We start from the raw sequence: 15470 nt of genomic DNA on the forward strand, positions 1-15470 counted from the left end.
GTGAAGGGGATGCCAACAGTTTAGCCTTTATAAAACCTTGAAACCAAACAGTCAGGAAGAGACCCCAATTGAGGAAAAACTGCTATGAAAAAAAAAACAAAATAATATAGAACAAGTATAATAGAGATGAAGGAAGAAAAGGTTGGAAGTATTATCCTTAATCAAACCTCCTTCTAGAAATTCAGAAAAACTAATTTCACAGAAAATAAGCAACTGAGGTCAAATGTCTGTATGGCTGAAAGAGAAAATAAGCAGAGTAATACCTTACGAGGAAAGAAGACCAGAAAAACAGGTTTAAAAACCTAGCCTATTACTTCAAAATGAGCTAAACAACATTAAGAAAATGATACAAGATACGGAAGAATAGAATTGAGAAGGAAAATTTCAGAAATTAGGTAGAAATCTCAGGAAAAAATCAGAAATTAAAGAAAAAAATCCCTTCAGAGATGAAGACTAGGAGGAATTTCACATGTGACTAAACACATCAGATAATGTCTTAAGAGAAACACATGAAAAGGAGTGTTTTTTTTTAAACAAAAAAATTTTAAAACATTCAAGAGGAAATGACAAATATTGAACATAGGCAAATATCTAACATATAGACAACAGAGATCTCTGAAGAAGAAAATCAAAACAAGGAAACAGAACAATTATCAAAAACTGTAATTCAAGAAAATGTTCCTGGTTGGGCAAGGCAGTTTACGCCTGTAATCCCAGCATTTTAGGAGGTGGAGGTGGGAGGCTTACTTGAGGCCAGGAGTTTGGGACCAACCTGAGCAACATAGCAAGATTCTGTCTCTACAAAAAATTTAAAAATTAGCTGGGTGTGGTGGTATGTGCCTGTAGTCCTAGCTACTAGGAGGGTGAGGAGGAAGAATCATTTGAGCCCAGGAGTTTTGAGGTTATAGTGCACTATGATCCTGCCACTATTTTTTTTTAATTTAAAAAATTTGGTATCAAAGTTACCAAAAGAGGAAGAGTAAATAAATGAATATAATCCCATCACTGCACTCCAGCCTGGGTGACAGAGCAAGACCCCGTTTCTTAAACAAAAAAGAAAAGGTTTCTGAAATGTTGGGGGGTAGGGGAGAAAGACATGAAACTATACATTGAAAGAGTATATCATATACCTAAAAATACCAACGCAGAACAACCAATACTGAGACATAATCTGGTAAAATTAATATACTTAAATAAAAAGATAAAATAATTTGGACATCTATATAAAAAGAGCAACTGATTTATAAGGGAAAAAATTAGATTATCATCTACTGTGACTTGAACACTTCATGAAAGAAGAAAGAACATGGTAAAGATATGCTAAGAAAGAAAATGTGACAAAGATTTTATGTCAAGTCAAACCGATTTTCAATTATAAAGGCCAGAAACTGTTACTTGCAAAAATGTAGATATTATTCCTATAAGCCCTTCCTAAACAATCTGTTTAAAAAATCAAACTGATTAGAGAGAACAAGGCATCAACATAAGGACTGGGGATGAATATTAAACATAGTTTATTACAACAATTAAGAATAAATGAAAGTCGAAAGAGAAATGGTATGTAATGATTACAAGCTCTGTACAGACACAATGTGGAAGAAAGGGGAGAGCACATGCAAAACTATGCTTGTTTTTGGTGTATATACTGATAGTAGTAGTGTTAGTACTGTTAGTCTGAGGCTACTGACTAGGTTAATGTGGGACAGAGCTACTGAGTAATTATGAGATACTCTGTCACCTTCTGTGTCCCTCATAACCTGGATTCTCAGTATGGAAGAAAGGAGGTGTAGACATAAAAAGGCTTAAGTTAAAAACTCTCCCTCTCACTCTCCCTCTCCCTCTCCCTCCTCTCCCTCTCCCTCTCCCCAAGGTCTCCCTCTCCCTCTTTCCCTCTCCCTCTCTTTCCACAGTCTCCCTCCGATGCTGAGCCGAAGCTGGACAGTACTGCTGCCATCTCGGCTCACTGCAACCTCCCTGCCTGATTCTCCTGCCTCAGCCTGCCCAGTGCCTGCGATTGCAGGTGCGCACCGCCACGCCTGACTGGTTTTCGTATTTTTTTGGTGGAGACGGGGTTTCGCTGTGTTGGCCGGGCTGGTCTCCAGCTCCTAACCGCGAGTGATCCGCCAGCCTCGGCCTCCCGAGGTGCCGGGATTGCAGACGGAGTCTCGTTCACTCAGTGCTCAATGGTGCCCAGGCTGGAGTGCAGTGGCGTGATCTCGGCTGGCTACAACCTCCACCTCCCAGCCGCCTGCCTTGGCCTCCCAAAGTGCCGAGATTGCAGCCTCTGCCCGGCCGCCACCCCGTCTGGGAAGTGAGGAGCGTCTCTGCCTGGCCACCCATCGTCTGGGATGTGAGGAGCCCCTCTGCCTGGCTGCCCAGTCTGGAAAGTGAGGAGCATCTCTGCCCGCCCGCCATCCCATCTAGGAAGTGAGGAGCGCCTCTTCCCGGCCGCCATCCCATCTAGGAAGTGAGGAGCATCTCTGCCCGGCCGCCCATCGTCTGAGATGTGGGGAGTGCCTCTGCCCCGCCACCCCGTCTGGGATGTGAGGAGCCCCTCTGCCCGGCCGCGACCCCGTCTGGGAGGTGAGGAGCGTCTCTGCCCGGCCGCCCCATCTGAGAAGTGAGGAGACCCTCCGCCCGGCAGCCACCCAGTCTGGGAAGTGAGGAGCGTCTCTGCCCGGCAGCCACCCCGTGTGGGAGGGAGGTGGGGGGGTCAGCCCCCCGCCCGGCCAGCCGCCCCGTCCGGGAGGTGAGGGGCGCCTCTGCCCGGCCGCCCCTACTGGGAAGTGAGGAGCCCCTCTGCCTGGCCACCACCCCGTCTGGGAGGTGTACCCAACAGCTCATTGAGAACGGGCCATGATGACAATGGCGGTTTTGTGGAATAGAAAAGGGGGAAAGGTGGGGAAAAGATTGAGAAATCGGATGGTTGCTGTGTCTGTGTGGAAGGAAGTAGACATGGCAGACTTTTCATTTTGTTCTGTACTAAGAAAAGTTCTTCTGCCTTGGGATCCTGTTGATCTATGACCTTACCCCCAACCCTGTGCTCTCTGAAACATGTGCTGTGTCCACTCAGGGTCAAATGGATTAAGGGCGGTGCAAGATGTGCTTTGTTAAACAGATGCTTGAAGGCAGCATGCTCGTTAAGAGTCATCACCACTCCCTAATCTCAAGTACCCAGGGACACAAACACTGCGGAAGGCCGCAGGGTCCTCTGCCTAGGAAAACCAGAGACCTTTTGTTCACTTGTTTATCTGCTGACCTTCCCTCCAATATTGTCCTATGACCCTGCCAAATCCCCCTCTGCGAGAAACACCCAAGAATGATTAAAAAAAAAAAAAAAAAAAAAAAAGAAAGGATCTTACACCTCCTTTTCTCTCCTCATTCTAAAGTGGTGGGCAAAATGTCTGCTTTTATTGGTTTGAGGTATTCTAACCATTGCCAAAGAACAAGTAAAGAAAATGATATACACATGCTCTCCTCTTAAAAATGTCACCTCTTTTGTAAAGCTGTCTTGATTCCCAATTCAGAATGTATAGCTTCCTTCTCTACATTCTATCATATACTTTATACCTCCATTAGTATTACAGATCTCCCTCTCTTACTAAACTGTAGAATTCCATAGTTTGGGGACCAAGTCATTACTTCTGTGATCCCCACAGTGCAAAGTAGAGTGCTTTATTAATGGTAGGTACAAAATAAATGCTTGATGAATGAAAAAAAAAAAAAACTTTATAGTGCTGTAGTTGAAAAGGCAATATCTCTATAAATTCATGAGGTATTTTACCTTTAAGTATTTATACCCACTATTTATATACATACTTTTCTACACTTGTATACATACACATGTAGATAATTTATATATATTATATAGATATATAAAAATATACAATTCCCTAGCTCTATCCACTGAAAGCCCTAAACATACTGTCCAACTCAGTAACAACTTGCATCCCTAGTGCCTACACTGTAGTCTTTAAATGCAATTTCCCACTAAAAGATACCAATATTAAATACACAAGATGAGCCCATGATACATCCTGTCATACTAGAAAGGACAGAAGACAATAAGACTACTAGAGTCATTTCAAAAGTACTGAGAGGCAAAGGAGGCAACCAGCTGGCCAGAGACAGGACAATTTAGGATTCAGCAAGGGATACAAGGAAAAAACAAACTGGCCACCACAGGCCATTTTTGGTAACAATTACAAGCAGACATAAACTCATTATCTTACAAGGGTAAAAATCACGTATTTATCTTGGTTTTCCTATATAAACTGTACTCCTAAGTAACCTAACAGAGAAGAGTCTCTTTATAGAAGTATTCTAATGGCAAAAACCACAATTACTTTGGCACCAACCTAACAGCATGTAAGTAAAGAAATAACAGATTTAGAATATTAATACTTCACAACCCACGATTAATGGATTAAGCACTGAACAATAACAGCTAGTTACATCACACACAAAAAAGAATGAGGTGGATTAAAGATAGCTGCGAATATAATGCTAATCCTACACTGAAAGGTAGAATCTACATGCCTTTGAATCTGCACCGGCCTTGATACCTTGCTTAACTGATAGAATATGGCAGGAAGTGACATTCTGGGACTTTCAAGGTTAAGTCAAAGGAATCTTTGGAGCTTCTGCCTTGGTATCCTGAACACTTAACTCTGAGGAAAACCACTGCCTGTGAAAACTTAAAACTACTCTGCTGGAGAGAATGTGGAAGAGCCCTAAGACTACATGGAAAGCTAGAGGGGCCGAACTGAATCCAGGCTTCCAGTCATTCCCACCAGACTGTCAGGCACGTAAATGAAGCCATCTTAGAACCTCCAGACCAGCCCAACCACCAAATGGATGAAAACTGAAGGAGCACTACGCACTCCAGCCTGGGCTACAGAGTGAGACAGTCTTAAAAATAAAATAAAACAACAGAGAGAACCTGCAGATTAAGACACTCAAAATACATTATATAAAAAAACAGGCCGGGCGCAGTGGCTCACACTTGTAATCCCTGCACTTTTGGAGGCCAAGGCGGGTGGATCACCTGAGGTCAGAAATTCGAGACCAGCCTGGCCAACACGATGAAACCCCATCTCTACTAAAAATACAAAAAATTAGCCGGGCATGGTGGTGGGTGCCTGTAATCCCAGCTACTCAGGAGGCTGAGGCAGGAGAACTGCTTGAACCCGGGAGGCAGAGGTTGCAGTGAGCCGAGATCGTACCACCACACTCCAGCCTAGGCAACAAGAGTGAAACTCTGTCACAAAAAAAACAAAACAAAACAAAAAAAAAACCCAGCTGGACTCAACTATGAAGTGTGAGATTGCCCACTAAGCCACTAAGTATAAAACCATAAAGAAACACAAAGGATTACTATAAAAGGACAGTGGTTACCTTTAGAGGGAGGGAAGCGGTTATGTCAAATGGTACAAGAAAAGCTTCTGGAGCGGAACGGCCAGTAAAGTTCTATTTCTTTTCTTTTTTTATAAAAATGGGACAGGGTCTCACTATGTTATCCAGGCTGGTCTCAAACTTCTGGGTTCAAGCAATCCTCTTGTCTGGGTCTCCCAAAGTGCCAGGATTACAGGTGTGAGCCACTGTGCTCAAAGTTCTATTTCTTGACTTGGGTGGTGGTTAAAAGGCCATCTGCATATAGTAATTCACTAAGCTACACATCTGCATTGTGTTTCTGTGTTTACATTTAGAAAATAAAACAGAACAACAATAAAAATCCCAATGTAGGCTGGGCGGAGTGGCTCACACCTATAATCCCAGCACTTTGGGAGACCAAGACTGGTGGATCACCTGAGGTCAGGAGTTCTAGACCAGCCTGGCCAACATGGTAAAACCCCATCTCTGCTAAAAATGCAAAAATTAGCTGGGCTTGGTGGTGTGTGCCTGTAGTCCCAGCTACCCAGGAGGCTGAGGCAGGAGAATTGCTTGAACCCGGGAGGGGAAGGTTGCAGTGAGCCGAGATCATGCCATTGCACTCCAGCCTGGGCAGCAGAGTGAGACTCCGTCTCAAAAAAAAAAAAATATTGTGCAGAAACTAAATGGCAGAAAACACCAACCGTATCATTCTCAATTATCTGTACTTCTGACTTTAAACATTTCTATCTCCTTAAAAGTAGAGACCTCAAAAATGAAGGGCAGAAGCAAAAAAACAAAACAATTACTTGCCCCTGGGCAAACCAGTAATCTTAGAGGTAGAGATGCAAAACTGGTTAACTTGGAGGGTAGGGATGCACAGGAGATTTATTTTTCAAGCTCCTTTGATGATGTTTGAATTTTTTTTTTTTTTTTTTTTTGAGAGGGAGTTTTGCTCTTGTTGGCCAAGCTGGATACAATGGCACAATCTCGGCTCACTGCAATCTCCACCTCCCAGGTTCAAGAGATTCTCCTGCCTCAGCCTCCTAAGTAGCTGGGATTACAGGCATGTGCCACCACACCCAGCTAATTTTTGTATTTTTAGTAGAGACAGGGTTTCACCATGTTGGCCAGGCTGGTCTCAAACTCCTGACTTCAGGTGATCTGCCCGCCTTGGTCTCCCAAAGTGCTGGGATTACAGGCATGAGCCACTGCACCTGGCTGTTTGAATATTTTTAAAGTGTCTTTTGTAATTACCTGTTTATTAAAAATAACTTGTACTTTATATACAATTTTTTTAAAAAGTGATACAGATCTTGTAAAATTTTTTTTGACAGGGCCTCTCTCTGTCACTCAGGCTGGAGGGCAGTGGGACCATCACAGCTCACTGTGGCCTCAAATTCTTGGGCTCAAGTGATCTGCCTACCTCAGCCTCCTGCATAGCTGGGACTACAGGCATACATCATGGCACCCAGCTAATTTTTTTTTATTTTTTTGTAGAGACAGGTCTTGCTATCTCCTGGTCTCAAACTCCTGGGCTTGCCTGCCTCAGCCTCCCAAAGTGCTAGGATTACAGGCACGAACAATCACACCTGGCCTGTAAGATTTTTTTCTGTAAAATTTGTTTAGAAAAGGTAGCAAAGCTTTTTTAACAACACACAGGAGTTAGTTTCATGTCCATATGCTCCCTAAACAAGAATGCTATCTCTCTCATGACATTTATCGGGTGTTTCAACTTTGGTTATAACAGACCATCTGGTATTACATCAATTCATAAACTACCAGAAAAGATTCACTAAGACCAGGCACAGTGGCTCATGCCTATAATCCCAGCACTTTGGGAGGCCGAGGCGGGCAGATCACTTGAGATCAGGAGTTCGAGACTAACCTGACTAATATGGTGAAACCCCATATCTACTAAAAATACAAAAATTAGCCGGGCATGGTGGCACGCACCTGTAATCTCAGCTACTTGGGAGGCTGAGGCAGGAGAATCGCTTGAACCCGGGAGGTGGATGCTGCAGTGAGCCAAGAACACACTACTGCACTCCAGCCTGGGCGACAGAGCAAGACGGTCTCAAAAAAAAAAAAACCAAAAAAACAAAAAAACAAAAAATTCACTAAATACTCCCTACAAAGAACCTTTTTAAAGACACCAAAGCTAAAATATGAGGCCACAGTTCCCAGAAAGAAGGGAATGGAAGAGCAGAGAGTTCAGTTCACTCTTTGGCTCCACTTTTCCCCTCATGGCATTTGCCAATTTGAAAGTGGAAGACAAGAGGCTAAGAAGCTGAAGGGCTCTGGACAGCCTCTCAAGACTGGGGAAATAAAAACTGGAATTCAGAAATATCGAAGAGAAGCCCTGGTAAAGACTCCAAACTCTTGAGTTGGGACCCAGTGAAGGAAACAAAAAATATACCACTCCTTAAAAAGACTGATACGTTAGGCCACAAAATAAGTCTTAATAAATTTTCAAAGACTGAAATCATACAAAACATCTTTTCTGATCACAATTAAATAAAACTAGGAGTCAACAGCAAAAGGGAAACTAGAAATTTCCCAAATATGTGGAAATTAAACAACATACTCTTAAAAAACCAATGGGTCAAGGAAGGGAAATCAGAAAACATCTTCAGACAAATGAAGATGTTTCTTGACTTGGGTGGTGGCTAAAAGGACATCCACATATAGTAACTCACTAAGTTATACATTTGTATTGTGTTTCTGTGTTTATGTTTAGAAAATAAAACAGAACAAAAACCCCAATGTTGCATATTAAACTGAACTAGTATAAAATCTAGTATAAAACTGAACTAAACTGAACTAGTATAAGAACACAACATACCAAAACTTATAGGATGCAGCAAAAACTGTGCTAAGAGGAATAAAATGTATAACTGTATATATGCTTACATTAAAAAAGAAAAAAGGTCTCAAATCAACAACCTAATTTTATGCCTTAAGGAGCCAGAAAAAGAACAAACTAAATCCAAAGCTAGCAAAAAGAAGGAAATAATAAAGATTTAGGGCAAAGATTAACAAAATAGATAGGAAAATCAAGGGAATGCTACAAAAAGATCAACAAGGTCAGTCCCGGCAGCCACAGTCACTGGCCGCCCCTCTGCCAACAGCTCCAGCACTACCTTGGGCCAGCATCTCTGGCGGGCAGAAGCAAGGCACTGAGAGGCACAGCAGAGAGGTCCTGTAGCTCTGGCTCAGACAGCAGCATCTTCACTCTCTGTGGTACCCAGGTGCTCTGAGAATGTTTCCACTGCTGCTCTGAGGGCACAAGAGGCAGGATTTGGAATTCCTGGAGAACTGTCTTCGTGAGAAGCTGGAAATATTTCTTTCAATTCCATCTCTTAGTTTTCCATTTTGTTGTGTTTCAGAGGAACATCAAGAAACCATGAAAAGTTTAATAATGAAGAGTTTCACTGCCACTTGCTTCCTTGATGAAGGTTTTACTGCCAAGGACATTCTGGACCAAAAAATTAATGAATTTTCTTCTGATGATGATTAGGATGCCTTCTATGTCATGGACCTTAGAGACATTCTAAAGACACATCTAAGATAGTTAAAAGCTCTTCCTCATGTCACCCCCTTTTATGCAGTCAATTATAATGACAGCAGAGCCATCATGAAGACTCTTGCTGCCATCGGGACAGGATTTGACTGTGCTAGCAAGGCTGAAATACAATTGGTGCAGATTCTGGAGATGCCCCCAGAGAGGTTTATCTATGCAAATTCTTGTAAACAAATGTCTCAAATTAAGTACACTGCCAATAATGGAGTCCAGATGATGATTTTTGGTAATGAGGTCAAGTTGATGTCAGTTGCCAGAACACACTCAAAGCAGCCCGTCACATCAGTGTTAAATCTGGTGCCATGCTCAAAGCCAGCAGGCTTCTTTTGGAATGAGCAAAAGAACTAAATATTGATGTCACTGGTGTCAGCTTCCATGTAGGAAGTAGCTGTACCAATCCTGAGACCTTCATGCAGGCAGCCTCCAATGTCCCACTATGTCTTTGACACGGGAGTTGAGTTTGGTTTCAGAATGTAACTGCTTAATACTGGCAGTTGCTTTCCTGGATCTGAGGACATGAGGCTTAAATCTGAAGTATTACCAGTGTAATCAACCCAGCATCAGACAAGTATTTTCCACCAGACTCTAGAGTGAGAGTCACAGCTGAGCCAGGCAGATATTTCATGTGGCATCAGCTTTCATTGCCAAAAAAGTCATATTAAAAGAACAGACAGGGCCGTCGCGGTGGCTCATGCCTGTAATCCCAGCACTTTGGGAGGCTGAGGGAGACAGTTCATGAGGTCAGGAGATCAAGACCATTCTGGCTAACACGGTGAAACCCCATCTCTACTAAAAAAAAAATACAAAAAATTAGCCAGGCATGGCGGCGGGCGCCTGTAGTCCCAGCTACTCGGGAGGCTGAGGCAGGAGAATGGCGTGAACCCGAGAGGCGGAGCTTGCAGTGAGCCCAGATCACACCACTGCACTCCAGCCTGGGTGACAGAGCGAGACTCTGTCTCAAAAAGAAAGAAAGAAAAAAAAGAACAGACAGGCTCTGAAGAGGAAGATGAGTCAAGTGAACAGACCTTTATGTATTACATGAATGATGAAGTATATGGATCATTTAATCAATCCTTTATGATCATGCACATGTAAAGCCCCTGCTGCAAAAGAGACCTAGATCAGTGAGAAGTATTATTCATCCAGTATATGGGAAGAACATGTGATGGCCTTGATCAGATTGTTGAGCACTGTGATCTGCCCAAAATATATGTAGGTAATTGGATGCTCTTTAAAAACATGGGCGCTGACACTGTTGCTGCTACTTGTACTTTTAATGGATTCCAGAGGCCAACAATCTACATGTGATGTCAGGACCAGCATTGAAACTCATGCAGTGTATCTGGAACCACGATCTCCCACCCCAAGTAGAGGAACAGGACATTAGCACCCTGTGTCTTCTGCTTGGGAAAATAGAATGAAACATCAATCAGCAACTTGTGCTTCTGCTAGTATTAATATGTAGATATCACTCTTGTAATTGTTAACCATGAGTCCAGCTTGAATTAAGGGATTTCGTAAGAGTTGGGCTCGCATGGACATGGCAATATGGAAGACTAGGATATGGGTCACACATTATTTGTGTTACTGTGGAAATTATTTAAATATTTGTTTTATATGGATTTTTATTCACTTTTCTTAAGAGTTGGGTTCATACGGATGTGGCAATATGGAAGACTAGGATATAGGTCACACATTATATATGTTCCTATGGAAACTATTTAAATATTTGTTTTATATGGATTTTTATTCACTTTTCCGATATGCTACTCAAGAGTGCCCCTTGGCTGCTAAGCAAGCATCTGTAGCTTGTACAATGGCGGAATGGGCCAAAAGCTTAGTGTTGTGACCTGTTTTAAAAGTAAAGTATTTCAAAATTAACAACAACAACAACAAAATTGACAAAGCTTAAGCTAGATTAAGAAATAAGAGAGAGCCGGGTGCAGTGGCTCATGCCTGTTAATCCCAGCACTTTGGGAGGCCAAGGCGGGCAGATCACTTGAAGTCAGGAGTTCAAGACCAGCCTGGCCAACACGTTGAAACCCTGTCTCTACTAAAAATACAAAAAATAAATAAATAAACTAGCCAGGCCTGATGGCAGCTGCCTGTAGTCCCAGCTACTTGGGAGGCTGAGGCATGAGAATCGCTTGAACCCGGGAGGCAGAGGTTGCAGGGAGCCGAGATCATGCCACAAGCACTCCAGTCTCGGTGACAGAGTGAGGTTCTATGTCAAAAAAAAAAGAAAGAAAGAAAGAAGAGGATTTAAATAACTAATCAGAAATAAAAGTCAGGATATTACTACCAATTTTACAGAAATAAAAAGGGTTATAAAAAGTATTATGAACAAATGCAAGTGAACATATTGAATAACTTACATGAAATAAACAAATTCCTAGAAAAATAACCTACCAAGACTAAATCATGAAGAAATAGAAAATCTGAACAGACCTATAACTTGTAAAGAGATTAAATCAGTAATGAAAAACTTCCCAATGAAGAAAAGCCCAGGACCAAATGGCTTTACTGGTGAATTCTACAAAACATGTAAATAAATAACATTAATCCTTTTCAAACTCTTTCCAAAAACTGAAGAGGAAAGAACACTTCCTACTCATTCTATGAGACAAGCATTATTCTGATACCAAAGCTAGATGAAGAAACAAGAAAATTACAGACTAATAATATCCCTTATGAATAGTAATGCAAAAACCCTCAATAAAATACTAACAAATGGAATTCAATAGCATACTTTTTTCTCAATTTTTAAATTTTTATTTTCAAAATTTTAAATTCAGACATGGGGTGTTGCTATGTTGCCCAGATGGGTTTCGAGCTCCTGGCCTTAAGCAATCCTCCTGCCTCAGCCTCCCAAATAGGTCAGATTACAGGCATGAGCCATCACGCCTGGCTTTTCAACAGCATATTGAAGGGATTATACATCATCATCAAGTGGGATTTATACCTGGAATACAAAGGTGGCTCAACATATGAAAATAAATGTAATCCACCACATGAACAGAATGAAGAAGGAAAAGACATGGTCATCTCAATTTATGCAAAAAAAGCATCTAACAGACTTTGACACCCTTTCATGATAAAGACACTCAACAAACCAGGAAGGAAACAACTTCAAAGTAATAAAGGCCATATATGCAAAAACCAACAGCTAACATCACACAACAGTGAAGACAAAAAGCTTTTCAAAACTGTAAGATCAGGAACAAGACTAGGATATCTACTGTTGCCACTTCTATTCAACATAGTGTTCGAAGTTCTAGCCAGAGCAATTAGGCAAGAAAAACAAAGCACATCTAAATTGAAAGGAGGACGTAAAATAATCTCTGGTCACATATAATGTAAGATCATTCTACATGATCTTACTTGAAGAAAACCCAAAAGATTCCATAAGAAGACTGCTAGACTTAATAAATGAATTCGGCAAAGTTGCAGGTCACAAAATTAAGATTAAAATTAGTTGCTTCTACATACTAACAATGAAAAATCTGAAAAGAAACAATTCCATTTACAATAGAATAAAAAAGAATAAAATACTCAGGAATAAGCTTAACCAAGGAGACAAAAGACTTGTATACTGAAAATTACAAAACATTGCTGAAAGAAATTAAAGATGACACCAATAAATGAAAGACATCTCATGTTCACGGACTAGAAGACTTAATATTGTTAAGATTTCAGTACTACCCAACGTAATCTACAGATTCAATGTAACCTTCACCAAAATCTCAATGACATTTTCTGTAGAAAATGGAATTGTTTCCTTCACGTGGAATCTCAAGAGACCCCAAATAGCCAAAACAATCTTAAAAAAGAATAATATTGGAGGTCTCATACTTCTAATTTCAACACTTATTACAAAGCCATAGTAATCAAAACAGTATGGGTACTAGCATAAAGATGGACACACAGACCAATATAATGGAATAGACCCAGAAAGAAACCCTCCTGTAAAGGATTCAAATGATCTTTGTCAAGGGTGCCAAGACTACACAATGGTGCTAGGAAAACTGAATATTCACATGAAAAAGAACAAAGTTAGTCCCTTACATCACATATAAAAGTTAACTCAAAAAGGAATAAAGACCTAAACGTAAGACCTGAAACTATAAAACTCTTAGAAGAAAGCCTAGGGGAAAAGCTTCATAATCATTGCAATTGACAGTGATTTCTTGGATGACATTTCTGGAATAAATATTTCTCCAAAGAAGATATACAAATGGTTAACAGGCATATGAAAAGATGCTCAATATCACCAACCATAGGGAAAGGCATATCAAAGCCACAACAAAATATTACCTCACACCCAATAGAATGACCACTATCCAAAAAAACAAAGCAAAAAAACCTTAGAAAATAATATGTGTTATCAAGGATGTGGAGAAACTGGAACCCTCTGCATCACTGGTGGGAATGTAAATGGTGTAGCTACTATGGAAAAGGGGATGGAGGCTCCTCAAAAAATTAAAAATAGAATTACCATATATTCCAAAAATCCCAGTTCTGGCTATATATCTAAAAGAACTGAATATAAAATCTCAAACAGGGCCGGGCACAGTGGCTCACACCTATAATCCCAGCACTTTAGGAGGCGGGTGATCACTTGAGGCCAGGAGTTCGAGACCAGCCTGGCCAACATGGCAAAACCCCATCTCTACTAAAAATACAAAAATTAGCCGGACATGGTGGCGCATGACTGTAATCCCAGCTACTTGGGAGGCTGAGGCATGAGAATCACTTGAACTCGGGAGGCCAAGGTTGCAGTGAACCAAGATCATGCCACTGCACCCCAGCCTGGGCAACAGAGCTAAACTCAAAAAAAAAAAAAAAAAAAAGATCTCAAACAGATAAGATATTTGCACACCCATGTTCAACTGCAGCCAACTGCAGCATTATTCACAATAACCAAGAGATAGAAGCAACCTAAATGCCCACCTATGGATAAATGGATAAACAAAATGTATATATATGCAGTGGAATGTTACTAAGCCTTCAAAAGGAAGGAAATTCTGACACACATTACAACATGGATGAACCTCAAGGACATTATACTAAGTGAAAATACACTTATCACTAAAAGATAAATACTGAATGATTCTAACTTATATAAGGTACCTAAAGTAGCAAGACTCATAAAAACACAAAGTAGGCCAGGCACAGGGGCTCATGCCTGTAATCCCAACACTTTGGGAGACTGAGGCAGGAAGACTGCTTGAGCCCTAGGAGTTCAGGACCAGTCTGGGCAACAAGGTGAAATTAGCTGGGCATGATGGCACGTCTGTAGTCCCAGCTACTGGGGGGTGTGGGCAGGAACACTGAGGTGGGAGTATTGCTTGAGCCCAGGATGCAGAGGTTGCTGTGAGCCATGATCACGCCACTGCATTCCAGCCTGGATGACAGAGCAAGACCCTGTCTTGGAAAACAAAACAAAACAAAAAAAGGTTGAAACACAGCTTAGAATCTGCTCAATTACTTTTTGAATTTCAAAGAGATCTGTCCCTGTCATAAAGACCTGCGAGGCCGGGCACGGTGGCTCACGCCTGTAATCCCAGCACTTTGGGAGGCTGAGGCGGGCGGATCACGAGGTCAGGAGATTGAGACCATCCTGGCTAACATGGTGAAACCCCGTCTCTACTAAAAATACAAAAAAAAAAAATTAGCTGGGCATGGTGGTGGGCGCCTGTAGTCCCAGCTACTCGGGAGGCTGAGGCAGGAGAATGGCGTGAACCTGGGAGGCAGAGCCTGCAGTGAGCAGAGATCGCACCACTGCACTCCAGCCTGGGCAACAGAGCGAGACTCTGTCTCAAAAAAAAAAAAAAAAAGACCCGCCAGAAGCAAAAGAAAATCATCTCAGGAAGGAAACATCATTTATCTCTTCAACTTTTCTTAAACAACATATCGGCCGGGCGCGGTGGCTCACGCCTGTAATCCCAGCACTTTGGGAGGCAGAGGTGGGCGGATCATGAGGTCAGGGAATCGAGACCATCCTGGCTAACATGGTGAAACCCTGTCTCTACTAAAAATACAAAAAATTAGCCGGGCGCGGTGGCGGGTGCCTGTAGTCCCAGCTACTCGGGAGGCTGAGGCAGGAGAATGGCGTGAACCCAGGAGGTGGAGCTTGCAGTGAGCCGAGATAGAGCCACTGCAGTCCGGCCTGGGCGAAAGAGCGAGACTCCGTCTCAAAACAACAACAACAACATATCAAGCATCTATCAAACAAAAGCAAAGCCAGGCCAGGAACATTGGCTCACACCTATAATCCTAGCATTTTGGGAGGCTGAGGTGGGAGGATCACTTGAAGCTAGGAGCTCAAGACCAACCTGGGCAACAAAGTGAGACCTCGTCTCTACACAAAAAAGAAAGAAAGAAAGAAAGTAGCCAGATGTGGTGGTACATGCTTGTAATACCAGCTACTTTGGAGGCTGTGGTGAGAGGTCCATTTATTTGAGCCCAGGAAGTCAAGGCCGCAGTGAGCCTTGATCACACCATTGCACTCCAGCCT

The 15470-nt window shown here is 42.0% G+C and overlaps 1 protein-coding gene and 1 pseudogene across 4 annotated transcripts in view; one reads left to right on the top strand and one right to left on the bottom strand.

The window, feature by feature from the left end:
* Nucleotides 1-15470, bottom strand: part of TNPO3 (transportin 3) — a 104039-nt gene that overhangs the window by 68718 nt on the left and 19851 nt on the right. The gene's annotated exons all lie outside the window — the stretch shown is intronic.
* Nucleotides 5427-10418, top strand: LOC129523702 (ornithine decarboxylase-like; annotated as a pseudogene).

Source organism: Gorilla gorilla, chromosome 6 (assembly GCF_029281585.2).
Source record: "Gorilla gorilla gorilla isolate KB3781 chromosome 6, NHGRI_mGorGor1-v2.1_pri, whole genome shotgun sequence".
Lineage (NCBI taxonomy): Eukaryota > Metazoa > Chordata > Mammalia > Primates > Hominidae > Gorilla > Gorilla gorilla.